Here is a 23752-nt window from a genome sequence, read left to right as displayed (position 1 = left end):
TCTGTGCGTGTTAAGGAAATTACCTCCTTTGTTTTTGATTTGAGTTGAAAGTATGACTTCCCAGTTTAGCAGACTGACTTAGGGTGGTAAAAAAACAACATATTTGTAAGCTACAAGTTGAATCAGTGTAAGAAACTAACAAGTGATGTGCTGAGGAAAGAAAACTAATATCTGTTGCCAAGAATCACCCAGTAAAGGCTAGAGAGAAGCAGCACGTGTGAGTTGGGGGCAGAATGGACTGGGAAGCCGCTGTCGGAGAAGAGGAAGCCCCCTCTGAGGCCAGACTGTGAACCTGAGAGACTGAATTTCAAACTGTAGGAAATTATTTAAAGCAGTAGACACCACAGGTCAAGGATCAGGCTCCAAGTTCAGCATTTAAGCTCCGCTTTGCCTACTGAACCTTTCGAGTCTTGTCCCCTCTCTCAGTCTCTCTGATATAAAAATGGTGACCAGCCAGAGACCCAGAAGCAAGGGTTCTGGAGCCACACTGTTTCAGATCACATCTCAGCAATACCACCTACTAGCTCTGTGACTTTGGGGGAGTTCCTTCAGTTCTCTGTGCCTCCATTTCCTTATCTTCAAAGTGGGACTAATCATAGTAGCCACCCCACAGAGTTGTTATGACAGTAAATGAGTTAATAAACGTGAAGCATTTAGAAGAGAACCTGGTACATATCTGCATGCAGTTAATGTTCTAAATACACACGCATACTTCATCTGTTTCAGACAAGTAATACAATATCTCAAAATTTTCAACCACTTGTTGTGTATAATTATCCTCATTTCACAGCAAAGAAACTGAGGCTCAAAGAAACTAAATAAGATCCACAATTTTTTATACCCTTTACGTCATCTCCCAATATTAAAAAAAAAAAAAAGTGAGATCTTTACAAGGAAAACTTAAAGAGAAAAAACATCTAAGTTATCCAGGCAACTGGAAACACCTTGAAATAATAAGAGGGGTTATCGTGAGGACCAGAAATTAATGCTGTTCTGTTGCTGCAGGGGGCAGAAGTGCTATCAATAGGTAGAAAATCAAGGGAGGTAGAATTTGATTCAGCTTATGAAGAAGTTGCTGTTTTTACTTTCCAGTGAATCTCTCCTTCCTAGCTCAGTGCTTGGCAACAGCTCTCAATAAATACTTGTTGAATGAATGAACAATAAGAGCTTTCCAAAATGGCACAGGCTGCCTCAGGAGCACTCCATCTGGCATGTGTGAGAGGCTACAGCTAAGCCCCTGATGGAGGGTCAGAATAAATGCTATTGACATATAATTCTTCTATCTGAGTCTTTAGGAAGAAAAATGATCCTAGAGGATATGCAGTAAGAGAAGTGCCTCCCAGAACCACTAAAGGACTGACTGATTTCTGGCTTTAAAAGTGTCTGTAGTAGGGGCGCCTGGGTGGCTCATTCCGTTAAGCATGTGACTTTGGCTCAGGTCATGATCTCATGGTTTGTGAGTTCGAGCCCTGCGTCTGCTTCGGACTCTGTGTCTCCCTCCCTCTCTGCCTTGCTCACTCTCTGTCTCTCAAAAATTGAACAAACGTTAAAAAAAAAGTTTCTGTATTATAGGTGAAAGTAACTTCAAAGGGAACACTTGTCAAATTCTTCTCATTCTTTTTGTGGGACACAGGTGTCCAGAGACAAGACCAATCTACTGGTATTTTATACAAGTAAAATCAAGTAAAGGAAGAAGGTTGTAAGCAGCCTGCCTTGGCAAGAAAAAAACAAAAACAAAAAAGGAGAAGGGATGGTTCAAAAGAGCATTGGCAACATATAAAGTATTAATAGAAATTAATAATTCCGGGGCACCTGGCTGGCTCAGGAAATGGAGCATGTGACTCTTGATCTCAGGATTGGGAGGTAGACCCCCATCTCGGATGTGGAGATGACTCAAACATAAAATCTTTAAAAGAAAAAAGAAATTAATAATAATTCCTACCATTTGAGGGCTCACAGTTTGCCGACAACCATGAGAAACCAAAGTCTCAACAGAAAAATGAGTTATCTTCCAATTTTTGAAGCTACTGAAGCCTGAGAGGACCAAGTTCAAATTCGGACTGGAATATTTAATCATTGTTGGACGCTGGGCAAGCTTCCCAAATCCTTTAGTCTTCAGTCTTGTCACATGTAAATCAACAAAATTGGGGATAAATCAGTTCACGAGGTTACAACACACTGTATGCAAAAAAAAAAAAAAAAAAAAAAAATCTCACAGAGGACTCCATATATTTTGACACTGCCTTAACTCCCCCCTCCCCCCCCCCCAATCCGCACAATATAAGGAACGGCCTGCAATAGCTGAAACTGACCAGAGATTCAATGGCTTGCTTCATGAGCTAAGGAGACCTCCATCTCTAGAGGCGTTTAGACAGGGGCTACGCAGCTTCATGCAAATAGCAACACTTACATAATGCTTCCTATGTGACAGGAACTGCAGAGTGTGCTTCACAGGTATAGATATATATTAATCTGCGAATCCCCTCAACCTTATGAGGAAGACACTACTGTTAGGCACACTTTACAGATGAGGGAGCTAAGTAGTGTGAGTGAGATTTACACCTCTAGCAGGTGCCAGAAATTTGAACCCCAAAGTCTTGCTCTTAACCACTTCCCTAACTGCATATAAGCAACAGTGTGAAGGACCTTTCGCTATTACTGGCTGAGTGCTGGATGGAGTCCATGACCTTCCAGCGCAGAGATCCCATAAGTCCATAAGCTCTGTCTAGAGTGGACAGCTAAAGGGCTTGGACCACAACAGACAGAAGACGTCAGTTTAAAATGAGAAGCAAGGGGCACCTGGGTGGTTCAGTGCTTAAGCATCTGACTCTTGATTTCTGCTCAGGTCAGGCGGTTCATGGGTTCGAGCCCCGCATTGGGCTCCTTGCTGACAGCTCAGAGCCTGGACCCTGCTTCAGATTCTGTGTCTCCCTCTCTCTCTCTGCCCCTCCCCCGTTCACTTTCTCTATCTCTTAAAATAAATAAACATGAAAAACATTTTTAAAGGAGGAGCAATAGATGTGCACACGTGGGGCGGCCAGAGGCGCAGCAACTCCCACGCTGGGGAGAGCCCCACGCCTAGATCACTGCTCAGAACCACGGGCAGGACCAGGCGGGCGAGAATGGAAGGCGTTTCCGCCAGCCAGACCCTAGGTGTCACCAGCGTGACGGCACAGCCAGCCTTCCGTCCGTCCGGCACTCGGGCGGCACAGGAAATAACAGCGCAGGCAGCGCGGAGCCGGGGCGCTGACGCACGGAGGGCGGAAAGGGCGTGGGTGCGAGGGCCCGGCTGTGTGAGCCCGCGCCCCGCAGCCCCGCGCCGCCCGCCGCCCCTCGCTTATTTGCCCCGCAGCTGCGCGGACAAGGCTCGCGCTGTTCCGGGAGGGGGGTGCGGTGCGCGGGAAACCCACAGCACGCAGTTCAAACTTTGCTTTGCAAAGTTAGTACCGTGGATTTAGGTTTGGGGTTTGGACTTTGAGGGGAAGAGGGGAACAGAGGATTAACCGGTCATAACAGAACTTTTCTTCCTTTGTTCCCCTCTGCCTTTAACTGCATTGCGATTTGATGTCTCCTGCTCGCTCAGTCTGCTGGAGAAAATCATAAAACAGAAGTGCATACTAGCGAACAGAATGCTTTCACACACTGTTTTGGTGGGTCCTCCTAACATGCCTATGGAATAGACCGGACAAGGATTATCATCCCCATCATATAGATGAGAACAGTGAGGTTTGAAAAGGTGGCAAACAGTACTCAGACGGTATTTGCTTTGCCTGGAAAAGTTAAAACATCCTTGTTTTTTAAATTAAATACTTTTGTATGATTAGCCTCCATTAGATATAAAGACTCATCTTTGTTCAAATCCTTTGCTCATCATCACACTCTCCCCTCTCCCATTATACATGCTGGTCACAGGGGGAAAATGTTATAGCCCAGAGCAAGGAAGAAGACGGTTCAAGGTGAAAAGAGACCTAAAATACACACTAAGTGCAATGTGTGGTCCCTGATCGGACCCTGATTTGAATGAGTGGGTGAAAGCCACGTTTGGGATCAAATGGGAAATTTTGAATACAGACTGGGAATTAGGCAGCGTTAAGAATCATTTCCGATCTTGGCAGGTATGATGATGCTGTTGTCCTAATTTAAAAAAAATGTTCTTGTTTTAGAGCTTTCCGCTGAAGGGTTTTGTGACATCTTTAAAACATGTTAACAAAAAAATAAATAAATAATAAATAAAACATGTCAGCCAATTGTTAACTCAAAGTTATGGATACGCATACAGGTGTTTACTATCCTATTTTTCTTGAGGTTTAAATTTTTCATAAGTTGAAAAACACTGTTGAGAAAAAGTGACTCATTCTTCCTTTTACAGTTAAACGTCTTTGTCTTTTTAAAGTTTTTTTGTATTTTGACATTTCCCTTGACTCCCTTTCAGCATATAGAAAATTTGGTGTGTGGGGCGCCTGGCTGGCTCAGTGGGAGGAGTGTGTGACCCTTGATCTCAGGGTTATGAGCCCCACTTTGGGGGTAGAGATTACTTAAATAAATAAACTTTTTTTTTTTTTTTTTAGGAAAATTTGGTCTCAAACATAAATGGAGGAAAAGGCCTCATCTGACTGCAATCTTACAGCTATAACTGTCTTCAATCACACCCTGCAGATTACAAATGGGATCCAATACATAGAAAGTGAAAAAATTCCCCAGAAAAGAAAATGGTGCTCTGAAGGATGCTTTTTTTTCCTTCCTTTTTGTTTTCATTTGGAAATCATGTCAAACTTATAGGAGTTGCAAGAATGGTATGAGAACTCCTATGTATCCTTCACCCAGATTCAACAATGGTTAACACTTTGCCATGTTTCCTTAACTCTCTATCTATACAGTTATATGTATTTTTTCTGAACCACTTGAAAATAAATGGCAGACATCATTCCCTTTTACCCCTAAATACTTCTGTGTGAATCTCATGGGAATGGGGATTTTTTTTTTTATATAACAGCATAATTACTATCAGATTCAGAAATTTTAACATATATGGTCCCTATTCAAACTTTGCCAATTGGCCCAACAATGTTCTTTATGGTATTTGACCCCAACCCAGAATTCAGGACCAAACCTACCATCATGCATTGCATCTGGTAGGTGCCTCTCTTCAGCTCCTCTTAATCTGGAACAGGCTGTTAGCCTTTCTGTCTCTCAGTCCAGTTGTGTATAATTTCCCTTAATTTAGGCAGAAAAGCTAATAACATTCTTCAACTACAGTTCCAAGGATTTTACCAGTTCAATCTCTCTTGTCTTCAAGAACTAGAATTACATTGATAAGAGAAGAGAAAAATTGAACGGTTAAACCTTGAAAGTGTATATAAAGAACATTAATCTCTCAGAGAAGATTGAGAGAGGTCTCGCTGGTGAATGAAATTAGTTAAATGAATTCACATGACAGTATCAGGTTTGAGCTAGGCAAAAAGAGAACTCGTGACTGTATTAATTTGCCATCAAAACATAGTTCTAAGAGAATCTCTAGTGATTCTCTAAGTTTGGGTTAATTTTCTTTTAATTAATTTTTTTTTTCTACTTTAAAAAACAGCACCTAGCTGGCCCAGGCATGTGACTCTGGATCTCAGGGTCATGGGTTCAAGCCCCATGTTGGCATGGAGCTTACTTTAAAAATATTTTTTTTTTAAAAAAATTTTTTTTTCAACGTTTTTTATTTATTTTTGGGACAGAGAGAGACAGAGCATGAACGGGGGAGGGGCAGAGAGAGAGAGGGAGACACAGAATCGGAAACAGGCTCCAGGCTCCGAGCCATCAGCCCAGAGCCTGACGCGGGGCTCGAACTCACGGACCGCAAGATCGTGACCTGGCTGAAGTCGGACGCTTAACCGACTGCGCCACCCAGGCGCCCCAAAAATATTTTTTAATTAATAAATAAAAATAATTTTTATTATGAGAGGTTTTTAAAAATTGTCAATATATTAGATTCTCTGTACCCATTAAATAACACAAATGTACATTTAATGAAACATGCCCATCATATATGAAATGGCAAAGCAAACTCTAAAATATCTTGTATAGTATAATGCTCCCTTTTTTTTTAATGTTTATTTATATTTGAGAAACAGAGTTGGAGATAGAGCAGGGAAGGGACAGAAAGAGAAAGGGACAGAGGATCCCAAGCCAGCTTTTGTGCTGACAGCAGAGAGCCTGATATGTGGCTTGAACTCATGAGCCATGAGATCATGACCTGAGCTGAAGTCAGATGCTTAACTGACTGAGCCACCAAGGCACTCCTATAATCCTTCCCTTTTTAAATAAATGCATATAGGTGTGTGTGGAAGTAGAAAAACTCTGAAAAATAAATATACTGAAATATCACTAGTGATGGATGGCCTCCAGGAAAGACTAAAATTGTGAATTTTTATATCAATTATTACTTCATTAAACAGGAAAAACAGTTATTTTATTGCAAGAAGAAGCAAATATCTTCTTTTCATTCTCACTTCTACCAGTGAATATTAACCACTGCCAAAAGTGTGTGGAACAATGTTATGAAATTGTTATTGGAGACATTATTCATAATATCCAAGATCAGAATTTCACTAAAGATACAGGGAAGAAAGCCATACCAACAGTGTGTTTGAAAGTGGAATTATGTCACTGGGGTTAGAATCCGAAAAGAGGGTGCCTAGGGGGCTCAGTCGGTTAGGTGTTTGACTCTTGATTTCGGCTCAAGTCATGATCTTGTGGTTAGTGAGACTGAGCCTGCATTGGGCCCTGTGCCGATGGCTCTGCACATCTCTCTCTCAAAATAAATAAATAAACATTAAAAAAGAAAAAAGAATCTGAAAAAGAAAACAGGGTATAGCTCATTCATTTGAGAATAGCATGTTGTGGGAAACTTTTTGTATGGATAGGTGGAAAGATGGTTGGAAGGACAGATGGATGGACAGATGGGTAGGAGATGGATAGATGGATGCATGTATGCCTACATGAGTGGATGGATGGGTGGATGGATGGATGGTTGGGTGGGTGGATGGATGGATGGGGGGGTGGATGGATGGACAGATGGACTTCAGTATGTGTGAATATGTATGACCTACCATCCCATAAAGAATCTGAGGTGGCTGGAGAGATGGTCTGCTAGATTGATCCTAGGTTTTCCTCCTTTAGTATTTACACTCAACTTTCACAGTAACTGTACATATTTCAAGTTATTACACTCTCTTAAGAAAGAGAAAGGAGAAGTTCAGGCCTCTGCTACTCCTCCAATCTCTGCCCAATTGATAGCCCTCTATTAGCAACAAAGAGTAGATGAAGGCCTGGTAAAGAGCAATAATCACCACTATTTGAGGAATTCTTAACCTGTGGAGGAGAAGTTGGGGCCCCTGCAAAATCCAGAAAAATGTATACCCAATTCTGGCTCAACTCCAGGAGACTGTTGAGCCTCCAGAATCCTATCCACTAACTTCACTGAGGTTCATCAAGTCCATGTTAAGAACTCCCAAGCTAACCTGTAGCAAGAGATGACTGGACCTGGCAGTGACAGGCAGAACTGACCATAAAAGCTTTAGAGACCAAGCCCTTATACTTCTATTTGACACAGGGGATCTGGCTGCCCTGAATGTAGCTGAAGCGAACAGGCACTTAGAAGTAGGAAGGAAGGGCATGGAGGTTAGTATATTTTTCTGGTTAATACTTCGAGTTAAAACAATGCCTTTCAGAATAAATCATTCACCCCCGTCCCAAGCGGTGAAGTAAGGACAAGAGTCCATAATTCCTTACAAAGAAAAAGAAAGAAAGACAACTGAGCATGCATTTATTTATCCAACAAATCTATATTGAGTTTCCACTATACACCAGGCCTTGTTCCAGGAGCTAGACACAGAACAAGGAACAAAACAGACAAAGTGCCTGCCACGTGGAACTCACTTTCCTCTGGCGATGGCGGGAGGAAGACAATAAACAAGTAAACAAACAATTATGTGATATAATGTCACAATGCAGTAAGTGCCAGAAAGAGAGATAGAAAGAGCAATGGGAAGGTTTTAGGACAGAGGAGAGTGAGGGAAGACTTGGCTGAGAAAGACGCTTGAACAGATGCCAGAATGGAATGAAGGGGCGAGGCATGCAAGCATCTGGGGAAAGAGTTTTCCAGGAAAACAGCACAGGAAATGCAAAAGCCCTGAAGAAGGAATGTGCTCCATGTGTTAGGAACAGCTAGGAGGCCACTGTTGTTGGAGGGAGGTGAACAAGGGAGACAGTGGAGCCAAGTCTAGGAGGTGTCCTGGAGTCAAACCATGTAAAGGCTTGGAGGACACAGAAGGGGCTTTGGATTGTCTCTAAGAATCATGGGAAGCCACTGGAAGGAGGCTTTTCAGAAGGGCAGTATCACGATCTGACTTATATTTTACATGACAGGTCACTCTAGCTGCTATGTTGAAAAGAGAACACCAGGCGCCTGGGTGGCTCAGTCGGTTAAGTGCATGACTGGCTCAGGTCATGATCTCACAGTTTGTGAGTTCTAGCCCCACATCAGGCTCTGTGCTGACAGCTTCAGATTCTGTGTCTTCCTCTCTCTCTGCCGCTCCCCTGCTCGCACTCTGTCTCTCTCTCAAAAATAAACATTAAGAAAAAAAAAGGGAAAGAGGAGAGACAGCAGGAGGGTGAGAGCGAAAGCAGAGAAGAGAAAAGAGAATGCTTATTTGTCCCTTTCTACATGGCACCAGTGATTTTTGGTGGCCCTGGGGAAGAGAAGATAGATATAAAGATTATTGGATCAAACTGAGTCCTTTAGACCAGTTCTACTGTATGTCACCAATATCCTGGAAATGAGACAGCAATCACCCACTTAATGTTAGCTGGGATACTGTGATTTGTAATAATATATATTTTGTCTTTGTCCCCATTTCTGGCACAGAGCTTCTAAAACCCTTGGAATTTCCTAGCTAATGAGAGTGACAGCAGTATCTTTGGTTATATTAACAAGGTGTCTTCAGGAGAGAACTTAAGGATGGGGGCTGGTTACCTGGGGAACCAGCCATGTGACCAGAGCCTTGCAGATTGAATCAATCTCCAGTGGTCAGTAATTTAAGAATAAAATTTTTTAAATTTATTTATTTCTTGAGAGAGAGAGAGAGAGAGGAGTAAACAGAGAGGGAGAGAGAAAATCCCAGTTTCTGTGCTGTCAGTGCAGACCCTGACACGGGGCTCAATCTCACAAACCGTGAGATCGTGACCTGAGCCGAAATCAAGAGTCAAAGGTTTAACCTACTGAGCCACCCGGGCGCTCCTCCAATGGCCAGTAATTTAATCAACCATTCCTTTGTAATCAAGCCTCCATGAAAACCCAAAAGGACAGGGTTCAAAAAACTTCCCGTTTGGTGAACACCTGGGATTCGGGGAGAGTGTCCTGCTCTAGAGAGACCATGGAAGTTCCACATCCTCCCTTGCCCCATACCTTCCTTGCCCTGTGCATCTCCTGAATCTGACTGCTCCTAGTTATATTCTTATGAAATAAACCAGTAATTTAGTAAGTAAAATGTTTCTTTGAGTTCTGTGAGCCCATCTAGTAAATTAGTCAAACGCAAGTTGAGGGTCTCGGGAACCTCCAATCTATAGCTGGCCAGTGTGAGGTCCAGGTGACAAACTGACTTGTGGTCGGAATGTGATGTGGGGAGGTAGGGGGTGGTCTTGTAGAACTGAGCCCTTAACCTGTGGACTATGACACTATCTCCAGGTAGTCGGTGTCAGAATTGAATTTAATTATAGGACACCCAACTGCTGTCCAAAAATTCCTTGGTGGTATGTGTGGCGGCAGATGTAGCCCATACCTCCTTGTTAAAAAAAACAAACAGTGTTGCATTCTAACATCTAAAGGATTTAAGGGTCATGGCCTCCATCATATTTCCATTAATTCACCAGTCTGACACCTGTAGAATGCATCTGGTAGGATGTGTAGACTGTTGCAAACTGAACCAAGTAGTAAGTAGCCTGATCGCAGCTGCCAGGCCAGATGCAGTATCTTAGAAGATGTTCACATGACCTCAGGCACAGAGACTGTAGAGGACCTATCAAAAGACATTGGTAGACACAGTGCTTCTGTTGGACACGTGTACCCAGCAATATCAGTTGTAAGCACAGATGATAATCTAGCTTGACTTCTGAGACAAATCTCGACACTGGAGGTCAAAACCGATAATACATCACTTTAGAAAGGTAACTGAGATAACAGCTGAAGTCTCTTTCTTCTTCCAGCCTGGAAGAGTATCAAGATATCTTTCCATCAGGGAAATACAAATCAAAACCACAATGAGATACCACCTCACACCAGAGTGGCTAAAATTAACAAGTCAGGCAACAACAGATGTTGGCGAGGATGCGGAGAAAGAGGATCTCTTTTGCGTTGTTGGTGGGAATGCAAGCTGGTGCAGCCACTCTGGAAAGCAGCATAGAGGTTCCTCAAAAAGTTAAAAATAGAACTACCCTACGACCCAGCAGTTGCGCTACTAGGCATTTATTCACGGGATACAGGTGTGCTATTTCGAAGGGACACATGTACCCCAATGTTTATAGCAGCACTATCGGCAATAGCCAAAGTATGGAAAGAGCCCAAATGTCCATCGATGGATGAATGAATAAAGAAGATACACACACACACACACACACACACACACACACACAATGGAGTATTACTCGGCAATCAAAAAGAACGAAATTTTGCCATTTGCAACTATGTGGATGGAACTAGAGGGTATTATGCTAAGCGAAATCAGTCAGTCAGAGAAAGACAAATATCATATGACTTCACTCATATGTGGAATTTAAGATACAAAACAGATAAACATAAGGGAAGGGAAGCAAAAATAATATAAAAACAGGGAGGGAGACAAAACATAAGAGACTCTTACATATAGAGAACAAACAGAGGGTGGCTGGAGGGGTTGTGGGTAGGGGGATGGGCTAAATGGGTAAGGGGCATTAAGGAAGACACTTGTTGGGATGAGCACTGGGTGTTAGACATAGGGAATGAATCAGTGGAATCGACTCCTGAAATCATTGTTGCACTACATGCTAACTAACTGGGATTAAAACAAAACAAAAAAAGGATATCTTTCCATAGATCAAGCTTGTATACTTGATCAGTTTTATATTACTTTTGTCAATATTCCTGTCCATATTCTACTTCAGCTTTGGATATAGCCACCAAGTGTCTAAACCCTGAATTTCTAGACAGTATTGCCCTCTCTCCAAATATTCACTTACCCTAGAAAGCCCTCATATTCCAACCACGACACTGGCTATAGTGTATGCCACCTATCATTGTATAGGCCATCTGTAAATATCCCAGATGACAATCACCATTCGTAAAGCACTCTGAAAATATTTCTATGTCATTATTTTAAATAATTTCAATGGTTGGGACAATGAAAATTGATTTTGATTTTGCAAATGTGTTCTTTTCTATCCCAATCAGAAAAGAAGGACCAGAAACCATTTGAATTCACATGTAATAGACAACAATATACATTGATAGTTTTCCCTCAGTGTTATATATTTTCTTTGAAGTTTGTTTCTTTGTTTCTTTGTTTATTTATTTAGTGGGGGGTACAGGAAAAATGGGAGAGAGAGAGAATCCCAAGCAGGCTTCTCACTGCCAGCGCACAGCCTGACACAGGACTCGAACTCATGAACAAGGAGATCATGACCTGAGCCAAACTCAAGAGTCAGATGCTTAACCGACTGAGCCACCCAGGCGTCCTCCCTGTCAATGTTGTATTAACCTTCCTTCGTCACAATATAGTCCAAAGAAATCTAGACCATCTTAACAGACCACAGAACATCCCATTGATCTATTACACTGGTGACATTGTGTTGATTGGGCCGGATGGCCTCAGAGGCCTTGGTAAGACACAAGTGCTCCAGAGGGTGAGGGAGAAACCCTGTGAAGATTCATGACCTGCCATATTTCTATTTGAAGGGGTATTTCATCTTGTATCTCCTACCGTGAAGAAGGAAGCACAGTGCCTTTTGGGCCTCTTTGGGTTCCAAAGGCAGCACATTGCACACCTAGAGGTAAGGCTTTGACCCATATACTGAGTGACACAAAAGGCTGCCAGCCTTGAGTGAGGCCCAGGTCTGCATCAAGTCCAAGTGGTGGTGCCAGCAGTCCTGCAACCAGGTCACATGATATGTCAGACCCTATGGTGTCAGAGATACAGAGTGGTGTTTAAAGTCCCAGTAGAGAATCCTGGCACAGGCTACCCTCTCCAAGTATGGCCTCTGAGCTGTCCTCGAGTTGTGCCTTCAACAGGCTGTTCCAACACTCCCTCCACACTGCAGCTTCTGGCGGCATGATGTGAGGCGACGACCACAGACCCACTCCGACATTTCCTATGCTATAAATTGAGTCCCTGGACTGATGCAAAGTTGCGTGGGATCCCATACGAGTGACTTAAACTCTTTGTAAGCCCACAGACAGTGGTTCTGGCTGAGGCTCAGAATGCAGAGAAAGGCAAACCCAGGCTCAGGCTCATGTACCTATTCCTGAGACTAAACTGCGGGCACTTCCAGGATAAAAGGGACCCAGTACAGTCAACCTGTTCCCTAGGGTCTGTTGCTGGTAGTTGGACATTCATCAGGGGCAGTCTTGGTAAGTGGAAATCAGTAATGCTTGTTCTCTGCCTGGTCTCCATTCCTACTACCATGGCCACTTGATTTCATGTGTCTATCGTGCCAGCACGGAAATGGCCAATGACAGGGACTGGCTGTCAGTCAACTGACCAGGTTGTTCTACTTGGTTGTTTAAGTTGTCTTCTGCAGATGCTCTCTGAGAGATGTTAACATTTGATGTTTCATGCCCACTCCTATGCCCCCATGCCAGACCTCCTTGTCTGCGATGTTCCGATCTCTTTTTTCCTTCCAGACCCCTGGTCAACTGGCCAGGCCATCTGCCACTGCCCATGAGTTCATATATATTCTAACCTCAGGCTACTTCTCTTCTGCACAAAGTGGACCCCTCAAAGCTCTGCCCACTAGGAGGATTTTCCCTTGCCATTGTATTTTAAGGCTGCTGAGGGGTCTATAGAAAAGATACCATGCATTTTTAGCTTGCACCCACCTGCAGGGTGGACCCGTCTGCAAAACAAACTTGACCCATTTCTCATTCTTTGGTTGGTCATGCAGAATGCCCCCCATACGGCCGTGAGCATGAGCAGAGGAGGGGCACTGAGGAAACAGTGGGAGGGATCGGGGCGTGGGGTCTGGGATATACTGCTCATGCAACTTACTTGTACCCTCTGGTCCTGCTTATTCTCAATTCTGGAAGTAGCATCTTCATTTTATGATGGATTCCTGCCAGGACCCCCTGATTTATGGCTTGGTTGATCTGCCCCAGTTCATGAGGAGAAGTTTCACTGCATGATCACTCGGTGATCACTGACGGGCCTTCTGTCTCAACTAGAGCTTTACGGCATGGCAGGAGTCATTTTTAAAAGGCAGATTCTCTACCGATTCTCTACTGCAGATAGCATGGCCTTGCTCTCAATTCGCAAGGCCCTGAATTGCAATCCCCCACCGGGGTTTGCCAGCCTCTTTCCTACCACTGATAGTTCCAACGTCATGGGGTCTGCAGGATCAGATGGCCTGAGTGACAGGGCTGCTCAGTCCTTACCCTGGACCTGATGCAGAGCACTTCCCTGCACAAGATCCCACCCAAACCCGGCAGTCTCTTAGGTCACTGAGTATCAGAATTGCAGCAATAACCAAAAAATACATATGCCTTCAAGTTTTCATCCTTCGTGACGAGCATGATAACGAAGGTGGTTAAAACCTGGCAGACCCGGCAGAAACATTTCAATTTGCATGTAGAAACCAAGCCTGGGTAAATAAAAGCTAGAGAATACAAACCCCAAAACCATCTAGGATCTTTTCCTTCTGTGGCATGCAAATATCAGACTTTCTAGTTGATTAGCCAGGCATGAGAGTTCTACCCTGAAAATAAAAAAGTGTATCCTGTTGTCTTCATATCTTGATCTCACATGGGTTCTCGTCAGATATTAATACACAGCATCTTTTTAAGCAGAGGAAGTGGGGAGAGCAAAGATTTTCTCAAAGGCTCAGAATGCTACAATTCTCCATTTCCCTTGCCCACACACTCAGAAAAGATACCTGAGTATCTATCTGGCTGAAATGAGTAAAGTTTTCATTGACTCCAGTCTAACAGAAAGGTCCCAGCAATAATCCCGTGTCCTAATTGTTCTACTATAAATAAAAGCTTAGTGTTTATTTATGTTTAGTTTAGGGGAATCCACTTTGGAAAATGTTCAGAAAAGTTCAAGCTTGGCTAGTGTCATTTTTCTGTTCCATGTCCTTTAGCATAAGATTCAAATTCACCATGTTATCACAAGATAATAATACTTCTAGTTGTCATTTATTAGTGTTTATTATTATTTACTACTATAATATTATGCAAAGCATAATCCTATGTAATTGGCTAGAAAAATCTAATAAAGTAAGGTTGTGTGAGGGGTCTGCGAGGCTACTCCCAGTCTTACTGATTTGCTAGGAAAACTCACGAGTCTCAGTATATTTGCATTCATGGCTATGATTTATAACAGTAAGTGGACTCAAGGAAAAATCAGCATATGGCAAAGTTGCATGGGGTGTAGTTTAGAGGAAACCATGAGCTTTCAAGAATCTTCTAGTACAGTCACACAGGACATGTTTAATTCTTCCAGTAATGAGTTGTCACAATGCATGTAAGAGGTGGTCTCCAAGGAAAGCTCATTAGAAGACTCAGTGCCCAGGATTTTTCTGGGGGACTGCTCAAATATGTAGTCTATGCTTAGCATACACTCAAAGTCCAGACTCCCAGAAGGAAACCAGGTGTGCAGTAAAAACCATATTATTTGCACAATTTCAGCAGAGTGAACGACTCTTTAATAAGACAATAGTGGGGCGGCACGTGGGTGGCTCAGTCGGTTAAGCATCTGACTTTGGCTCAGGTCATGATCTCGCGGTTCGTGGGTTCAAGCACCGCATCGGGCTCTGTGCTGACAGATCAGAGCCTGGAGCCTGCTTCGGATTCTATGTCTCCCTCTCTCTCTGCCCCTCCTCAGCTCATGCTCTATTTCTCTATCTCTCAAAAATAAATAAACATTGGAAAAAAAAAAAGACAATAGGGGGAAACTTTACCAAACCCAACCTCCCAAGTGCCAACCCAGGGCCAACCTTGCAGGCAGGGCATTCTCAGTGTTATGTCTGTCTATGCCATATGTCTTTTAACCCTTTTCTGTATACAGGCATTATTAGCCTCCTTAAAATATATTTTACATGTTTATATTTTATATTTTTCTGTTCTATCCTACTTACATTATATATGTATTTAAAATATTTATATTATAGGGGCGCCTAGGTGGCTCAGTCAATTAAGCATCCGACTCTTGATTTCGGCTCAGGTCATGATCTCATGGTTTGTGCGTTCAAGCCACGCATTGGGCTCTGTGCTGACGGCACAGAGCCTGCTTGGGATCCTCTCTCTCCCTCTCGCTCATTGTTCCTCCCCCACTCATATGCATGCTCTCTTTTTCTCTCTTTCAAAATAAACTTTTAAAAAATAAAAATCAATATTTATACTATACTTTTATATTCATATGTATTACCCACTTTTAAAAGATGTAAAACCAGGGGCGCCTGGGTGGCTCAGTTGGTTGAGTGTCTGACTTTGGCTCAGGTCTTGATCTCACGGATTGTGAGTTCGAGCCCCACGTTGGGCTTTGTGCTGACAGCTTAGAGTCTGGAGCCTACTTTTGATTCTGTGTCCCTCTCTCGCTCTGGCCTTCTCCCACTCATGCTCTGTCTCTCTGTCTCTGTCTCTCTCTCTCAAGAATAAATAAAACATTAAAAAAATAAATAAAAGATGTAAAACTGAAACTCAAATACATTAATATCTTGCTCAGGACCCTACAGATCATATATAGCAAGAGCCAGTATCACAGTATATTTGCCTCCAGAAGCCATACAGTTTACTATTACATTGTAATGTCTCAAATCCTAGCATCTAACATGTGTAAAATATGTTTTACATCAAGATTATCTTACTACATACAGATTCCTCTGTGAATCAATTCTTGCACTGGTAATTATAGCTGCTATAAATCTACAGACAGAGGAAGAAAAGGAACAGGTTTTAGTCTCAGTATTTCTCATTTCTAAAAGATGCTTGAGAACTTCTGCTGTCCAGTACTGTTTCTAGGAAGCGTGGAAATGCTCACTCCATCCCAATAAAAAGTGAAAAGCTGAGAAAACTAAAAAATCAACAATTCTCTTTAGATTCCTTAGAGAAGGGAAGTCACTGGGCAGACTGGTGAGCTTTCAAGAATCTTCTAGTACAGTCACACAGGACATGTTTAATTCTTCCAGTAATGAGTTGTGACAATGCATGTAAGATGTTGTCTCCCAAGAAAGCTCATTAGCACAGATTTTTCTGGGGGACTGCTCATATAGGCACTCTATGCTTCACCCCCAAATTGGAGAGAATGACAGGTAGATACAGAGGACTTACCAAAGCAGAAACCTCCATGGGAAATCAGTGTCAGGGTAGGGAAAGCTGAACTGTCACTGATGAATTACAAGAGGCTCAGCATGGACAAGTCCAGGAGATAAAAACTTGAGGGAAGTCAGTTATCAGGAGGACCCCATCCTTCTATGTTTGACGTCCTGGAGCTCTACCAGGCAGGGGGGAGGAAAAAAAGAAACTATTTTGAAATACATCAGATCATTTCCTTCTTAACAAGGTCTGCCCTCAGGAGAGACTCTTTGACCAGAGCCTAACCTGCTGGGGTTTTATCAGAGCCCCAGTGACTTGGGGAAAGGGAAATATCCAATTCCAACCAGCTCTAGTTTTCCAAACGGGAGAGAAGAAATACCCAGCGCCAGCCCCTTCTAGTCGTCCTGTCCCACCTAAGGAGGGGAGACAAAAAAAGAGAGAAACACTTGCGAAGTTCACAGTCCAAAAGGCACAGCCTCCCTAAGAGCCTGAGACCTAATGAACAGTACAGAACGCTTCCCCTCCCCCACCTCACTATTAAAATAAATGGATGGGACAAACAAAAGAAAAACAGACTCAAATACAGAGAACAAACCGGTGGTTGCCGGAATGGAGGGGGGTGAGGGCGTGGGTGACATAGATAAAAGGGACATAAGAGGGCCAAATCTGCAGTTATGAAATAAATGAGTCATGGAAATGGAAAATACAGCATAGGGAATAGAGTCAATAATACTGGTCAAAATGGATGAAGAAATAACATATGTGCATTTGTGAGCCTTTTGACCCCAAGATAAGGTCACCCATGAAAACAGGTTATCCACCCTCTTTTCTATATTAAAGCACAACTATGGAAAGGTAAACATGTTGTCTAAAAATAATAACGAATCAATGTATTCTTATCCACTGCTACAGGGCAGAGAGAATAAACCATGACAGGTAGCAGTCTAAACCATGGTGTTTGCTCTGCACGCTTCATGCATTTGATTCACGAAGCAGAAAACTATCCTCTTAGGGGGCAGTTTTTACATATCCGCACAACAAATACTTTGATCAACTCCCCAATCCTAACACAATGAGGAGTCACTGATGATTCATCTTCGGTCCTACGTGTTTCCTATCAAATCACAGAAGCTTTATACAGATGAACTCAGGTTTAGGCTGAAGGAAGGAAGTCAGTGGTTACTTGAGTCACCCCTTGGCCCATCTGTCCTTCCTTTGTCTCCCTGAACAATGCTTTTATGACCAAATGCCACTCTGAGCCTTGGTGAAAATTTTAGCCCTATAATTTACAAATGAAGTGAGCTTGAGCAAGCTACTGTAACTTTCTGGATCTCAGTTTTCTCATTTGTAAAATGGGGATAAGTATAATATTTCTCTCATGAAGTGACTATAAGGATTACATGATATAATGCATGTAAAACTGTTGGCACACTGCCTGGCATTAAAAAAATACTCAATTTTAGGGGTGCCTGGGTGGCTCAGTCGGTTAAGCGTCCGACTTCAGCTCAGGTCACGATCTCACGGTTCGTGAGTTCGAGCCCCGCGTCGGGCTCTGGGCTGATGGCTCAGAGCCTGGAGCCTGCTTCCGATTATGTGTCTCCCTCTCTCTCTGCCCCTCCCCCGTTCATGCTCTCTCTCTGTTTCAAAAATAAATAAACGTTAAAAAAAATTAAAAAAAAATACTCAATTTTATTAAACAATTTTTTTTAACCTTTATTTATTTTTTTGAGACAGAGAGAGACAGAGCATGAATGGGGGAGGGTCAGAGAGAGAGGGGGACACAGAATCCGAAACAGGCTCCAGGCTCTGAGCTGTCAGCACAGAGCCTGATGCAGGGCTCGAACTCACAGACCGTAAGATTATGACCTGAGCCGAAGTCAGATGCTCAACTGACTGAGCTACCCAGGCACCCCCAAAATACTCAATTTTATTCTTTCTCACTATAATCCAAGGGTCATTAAGTGATCATTGGCAATCTTTTTCTGAAAACCATGCAATCTATCAGAACAGACATCTTTTCTTTTCTCTCTTTCTTTCTTTCTTTCTTTCTTTCTTTCTTTCTTTCTTTCTTTCTTTCTTTCTCCCTTTCTTTTCTCCTCTCTCTCTTATTTTTTTACCAGTAGCAATTTATGTAATGTTAGCATTATTGCTATCTAAGGGGGCCAGATATTAGTAAAGTCATGGAAAAACCCAAATGCGACCTTTGGTGCCAAATGCTGAGAGTGTTGGGATCCATCTGGGACTTTTCCAGAGCTCATAAGCAAGAGCTGAATATCACAAGACGCCAGACAGCAGGAAAGGGAGCACCAGCTGAGACGGAGAGATAACTTTGGAACTAGGAAGAGAGGCTGCATTTGCTAGCACTTTCTTGTAATCTTTCCTGATAAACTTCTGCTTATTTGGCATGTGGATTGCTAAGGTGATGAGGTGTTGGGAGGGAATTGTGCAACAGATGGTCCTAATAGGTTCTTTCTTTCTTTCTTTCTTTCTTTCTTTCTTTCTTTCTTTCTTTCTTTCTTTCTTTTATTACATTTATTTATTTTTGAGAGACAGAGTGAGACAGAGCACGAGCAGGGGAGGGGCAGAGAGAGAGGGAGACACAGAATCCAAAGCAGGCTCCAGGCTCTGAGCTGTCAGCACAGAGCCCGACACGGGGCTCAAACCCCCGAACTGTGAGATCATGACCTAAGCCAAAGTCGAACACTTAACAGACTGAGCCACCCAGGCACCCCGGTTCTTTTTTGTTGTTGTTGTTACATGTTTATTTATTTTGAGAGAGAGAGTACATGAGCAAGCGCACGAGCAGGGGAGGGGCAGAGAGAGACGGAGAGAGAATCCCAGGCAGGCTCCGTGCTGTCAGCACAGAGCTCCATGTGGGGGTCCATCTCAGAAAGTGTGAGATCGTGACCGGAGTGGAAATCAAGAGTCAGATGTGTGACTGACTGAGCCATTCAGGCGCCCCGGTCCTAATATATTTAAACTTTAGTAAAGTTGCCTCCTTCGAGGTAAAGCTGTAACATACACACCTAACTGCCAAGACACCAGGGAGCAGAGTGAACTTAGACCGGCCTATCTTTCCTACATTTCCTTGTGACCCAGCGAGCCACTGCTGGGGCCCAGCAGTAGGAGGGTTTGGCCAGGCATGGGGAGGGTTGGTAGCAGTAAGAGTTTGCTTATTAAAGGATCTGGTTTTTACTGTGATGAGAATTTCACAATGTATACAGATATCAAATCATTGTGTTGCACACCTGAGACTAATATAATGTTATTTGTCAATTATACCAGCATGATAATAATAATAATAAAGCCCTTCCCCCAAAAGGATCTAGAACATTTTGCCCTAAGGTAGTAAGAAAAAGCTGGAGATTTGGAGTCACAAAGATTTGGAGTTCAAAGCTTGCTTCCACTGCTTAATAGCTCTGTGTCCTTGGAGATGTTCATTCAACTCTGGAACCTGATAAAACAGGAAAATAGCAACTGATTTCACTACCTAAGGACTGTTATAAGAATCAAATGGAGGGGTGCCTGGCTGGCTCAGTCTGTGGAACATGCAATTCTTGATCTCAGGGTTGTAAGTTCAAGTCTCATGTTGGATGTAGAGATTACTTAAACATTTAAAAAATCTAAGAATCAAATGGATTAACAAATGTGCAAACATGTTAGAACATGTCATACATCATAACATTATTAAGGCACTACCTAAATGAATGCCTTGGAGTGAGGCTTCGTGCAACCTTTTCAGAGAAAGATGCTTCCTGCCTGCCTCCCAGAAGGAGCTGAAGGAACTGAATTAGAAGGTGATGCACTCCAACAATGCAGCAATTTAATGAGCACCCCAAATAAAAACTCTAGAAAAGGGGGCACCTGGCTGGCTCATTCAGTAAAGCACCATGACTCTTGATCTTGGGGTCATGAATTGCAGCCCTATGTTGGGTGTGGAGTTTCCTTCAAAACAAAACAAAACATGGGGCTCCTGGGTGGTTCAGTCAGTTAAGTGTCGACTTTGGCTCAGGTCATGATCTCACAGCTTGTGAGTTCGAGCCCCGCGTTGGGCTCTGTGCTGACAGCTCGGAGCCTGGAGCCTGCTTCAGATTCTGTGTCTCCCTTTCTAGCAGTCCCTCCTTCTTTCTCTCTCTCAAAAATAAATAAACATTAAAAAAAAAACAAAAAACTAAAATAGATTGGAAGTGGTACAGGTCCCTTTAGACTTTACCTAAATAGAAAGAACCAACCTGTAAAATTTAGTGACACTTCAAATTTTTCTGAAAAATGCAGTTAGCAAGTATGGGTAAGGTTGTTAAATATTTTTGGGGGGTGGCTGGCCAGCTCAGTCGGTGGAGCATGTAACTCTTGATCTCGTGGTCGTGAGTTCAAGCCCCACATTGGGTGTAGAGATTACTTAAAAATAAAAAATCTTAAAAAAATTTTTTTCACATTGATTTTTCAACCTTTTAAAAGGTTTGACAGGCCATGCCTCAGTTTCCTTGCAGTAAGTATTATGAGTTGTTACCAGGCAAAGGTCAAGGCTTCTGTCTTTGGAGTTACAATTTTTAATAATGTGCCTCTAGCTTTGAGATTTTTTTAAACAAGGAAATTAAGACAGAGAGCTTTTTATTTTTATTATATGATTAATTTTTGTCTGAGTATTTTTTCTGTCATGTGAGATACATAAGCGTTAAGGGCTTAAATTTGCCTGTGCCCATTAATAACAGCAGAGCAAAACAAATTTCAACATACATGAAGTTGCCTCAGATAATTTTTTTAAACGTATGCTTCCATTTTCTATCTGTTCTATCTTCAAAAAAGCCACATCCTTTGTGAGGAATGTGAACAAAATATAAAGGTATATTTCCATCTCTCCAGGATATATTTCACTTCATTAAAACCTAATATATAGATTTTATGTAGACTATTCTAAAATTATTAGAGTGCCTATATTAAGATATAATCAGTTTTTTTATTGTTGTTTTTATTGAAAAGAAAACTTTTTTCTCCATAATATGCCGTATTTTACAAGATTTGCAACAACATTTTCAAAAGAATTTTCCTCTCGGTATGAATAGTCTTTTTTCTTCTTAATTATGCAATAAACGGAACTACGCAAAAGAAGCCATTGGTTTAAAAATACAGGGCAATATAAAAGACTTTTGTTTTCCCTTGCTTTGAGGAAATTCAATATAGTAGTTTAGCAAGGTTGGCAGGGGTGATCCTAAAGAGAAAAGGAGGCCCCTTTGCCCCACTTTCAAGTGTTTGAAACTCAACTTGTATTCTAGGCCATTTACTACGTGGGGTGCTTAAGTCCTTGAATTAGAATATTTTGTGTAAAGAGAGACCCCCCCTTAAAAATTTTTAAAAAATATTTATTTATTTTTGAGAGAGACAGAGCGTGGTGGGGGGTGGGCAGAGAGAGAGGGACACGCAGAATCCAAAGCAGGCTCCAGGCTCTGTGCTGTCAGCACAGAGCCTGAGGCAGGACTTAAACTCACGAAGTGGCCACCCCCCTTTTAAAGCAGGTGTTTCTTAATATATATGGGAAATAAAAATAAGGTGGTAGCAATTCCTACCACACTGTGATGTCAGTCTGCCTGTGCCAGATTCTTCATATCCCCAAACACAGTGGTCCCCAGTGATTGGCTGTGGGATAATCTCAGGCCTCTGTTGGCAATGACAGCATGAAAGAAAAATACAAAGTGAGTATGGTTATTTTGATGCACCCTCTGTTAATGAATGACATGCAGATTACCTCTCTAGATCTGGTTCACTGTCAAATGACTCATCATCTTGGGCTGTTCTGCTGACACATTGTATCAGCACAAAGGAGCTTGAAAATCATCATGATTAAGAACAGAGTATAGCAGTTTAATTTTTAAAAATAGAAAGAGACATCTTTTTTTTTTTTTTTTTTTTGTATATACGTGAGTTTGGGTCATTGTGGTGAGGAATCGAAGCAGAGGAATGTTCACCTTAAGCCTGGAAGGCTGACCCATAGCTTGCATAGTTCCCATAAGGATCAGATGCATCCGAGTTGCTACATTCTTAAGGGGTCTCGTGACTGCCTGTATATCTCACCAATACTTAATATAGACCTGAATGAGAAACACCAGAAAAACTTGTGGAAGTGGTTTTACAAGTAGAACTTCAAAGAAGACATTTATGGTCGGATACTCCCTGCACATCCCCTCCCACTTGAGTACTAAGTATAACTACCAGCTTCATACAACAAAAGTTCGGTTCTTTCTGCCCGTGGGTCCTGTCCCCGAGCTCCTTAAATAAACCTAGTAAGATGCGCCATACAGAGTGTCAAGGACTCTCGTGCTCGGGGACCCTGCAACAATTGTGTCCAAAAGTGTAGCATTATCCAAGTTACTGTGTTAGTCACTGGAAGTTCAGAAGCTGGTGTTTGTGTACGCGATCATTCACAACTCTTGCCAAGGGAGAAGGAAATCAACACGGTTGAATATTTAATAATGCACGATAATCGCTTCTCGGCCTTTTGGCTAAGATCAAGTGTAGTATCTGCTCTTATCAGTTTAATAATGCACAATCAACTTTTCTCTCTCGAAAAGTTATCAGGGGTTCCTGCCGCTCCAGCATCAGAAGAGTGAGTTGGTCTCTCAGGTGTACTAACGTATCATCATTAGTATACATCATTAGTAAAAAAGCCTAATAGTGGTCAACTATACTCACCCCCCACCCCCTCCAACAACACAGAAACAAAAACAAAAACCAACAGAGCATTACAAGAATGGAGACCTCTCTCTTAAATATTTGGAGACATTTAATGTGGATGAATATGTAGAATTTCCCACCCATTGTCCTCAAGTCTCCCAATCGTAGGTGTGGAATACCTTTTTAAAAGCATACTGATGTTGATCCTAAAACTGCTCATACCCTTGTGGGAATGGGAATCCTGCAAACTTACAAACAGAATGTGATGCCTTTGAAAAGAAAATAAAAGCTGGTGGAATAGACCTGTTGCAGGTAATATTCTCATAATAGGCATACACAAAGCATTTGTGCTGTCTGTGCACAGCAGTGGAAGAAGGAGTCAGTCACAGGTAGAATATATCATCTTTCCAGCATCATCTCTGAACTACATTTGTGTATGATGAAGATGCTACTTTATTTATTCTTTTAATTTGTTTTTTAATTTTAGAGAAAGAGAGCATGAGTGGGGCAGGGGCAGAAGGAGAGACAGAATCCCAAGCCGGC

The 23752-nt window shown here is 42.3% G+C and overlaps 1 pseudogene; it reads left to right on the top strand.

The window, feature by feature from the left end:
- Positions 1-23017: 23017 nt before the first annotated feature.
- LOC131492283 (U2 spliceosomal RNA) lies at positions 23018-23110 on the top strand (annotated as a pseudogene).
- Positions 23111-23752: the final 642 nt, after the last annotated feature.

The sequence above is a fragment of the Neofelis nebulosa genome, chromosome 12 (genome assembly GCF_028018385.1).
Source record: "Neofelis nebulosa isolate mNeoNeb1 chromosome 12, mNeoNeb1.pri, whole genome shotgun sequence".
Classification (NCBI taxonomy): domain Eukaryota; kingdom Metazoa; phylum Chordata; class Mammalia; order Carnivora; family Felidae; genus Neofelis; species Neofelis nebulosa.
Note: the sequence above shows the minus strand (reverse complement) of the source record. Positions and strands in the feature narration are given on the sequence as shown.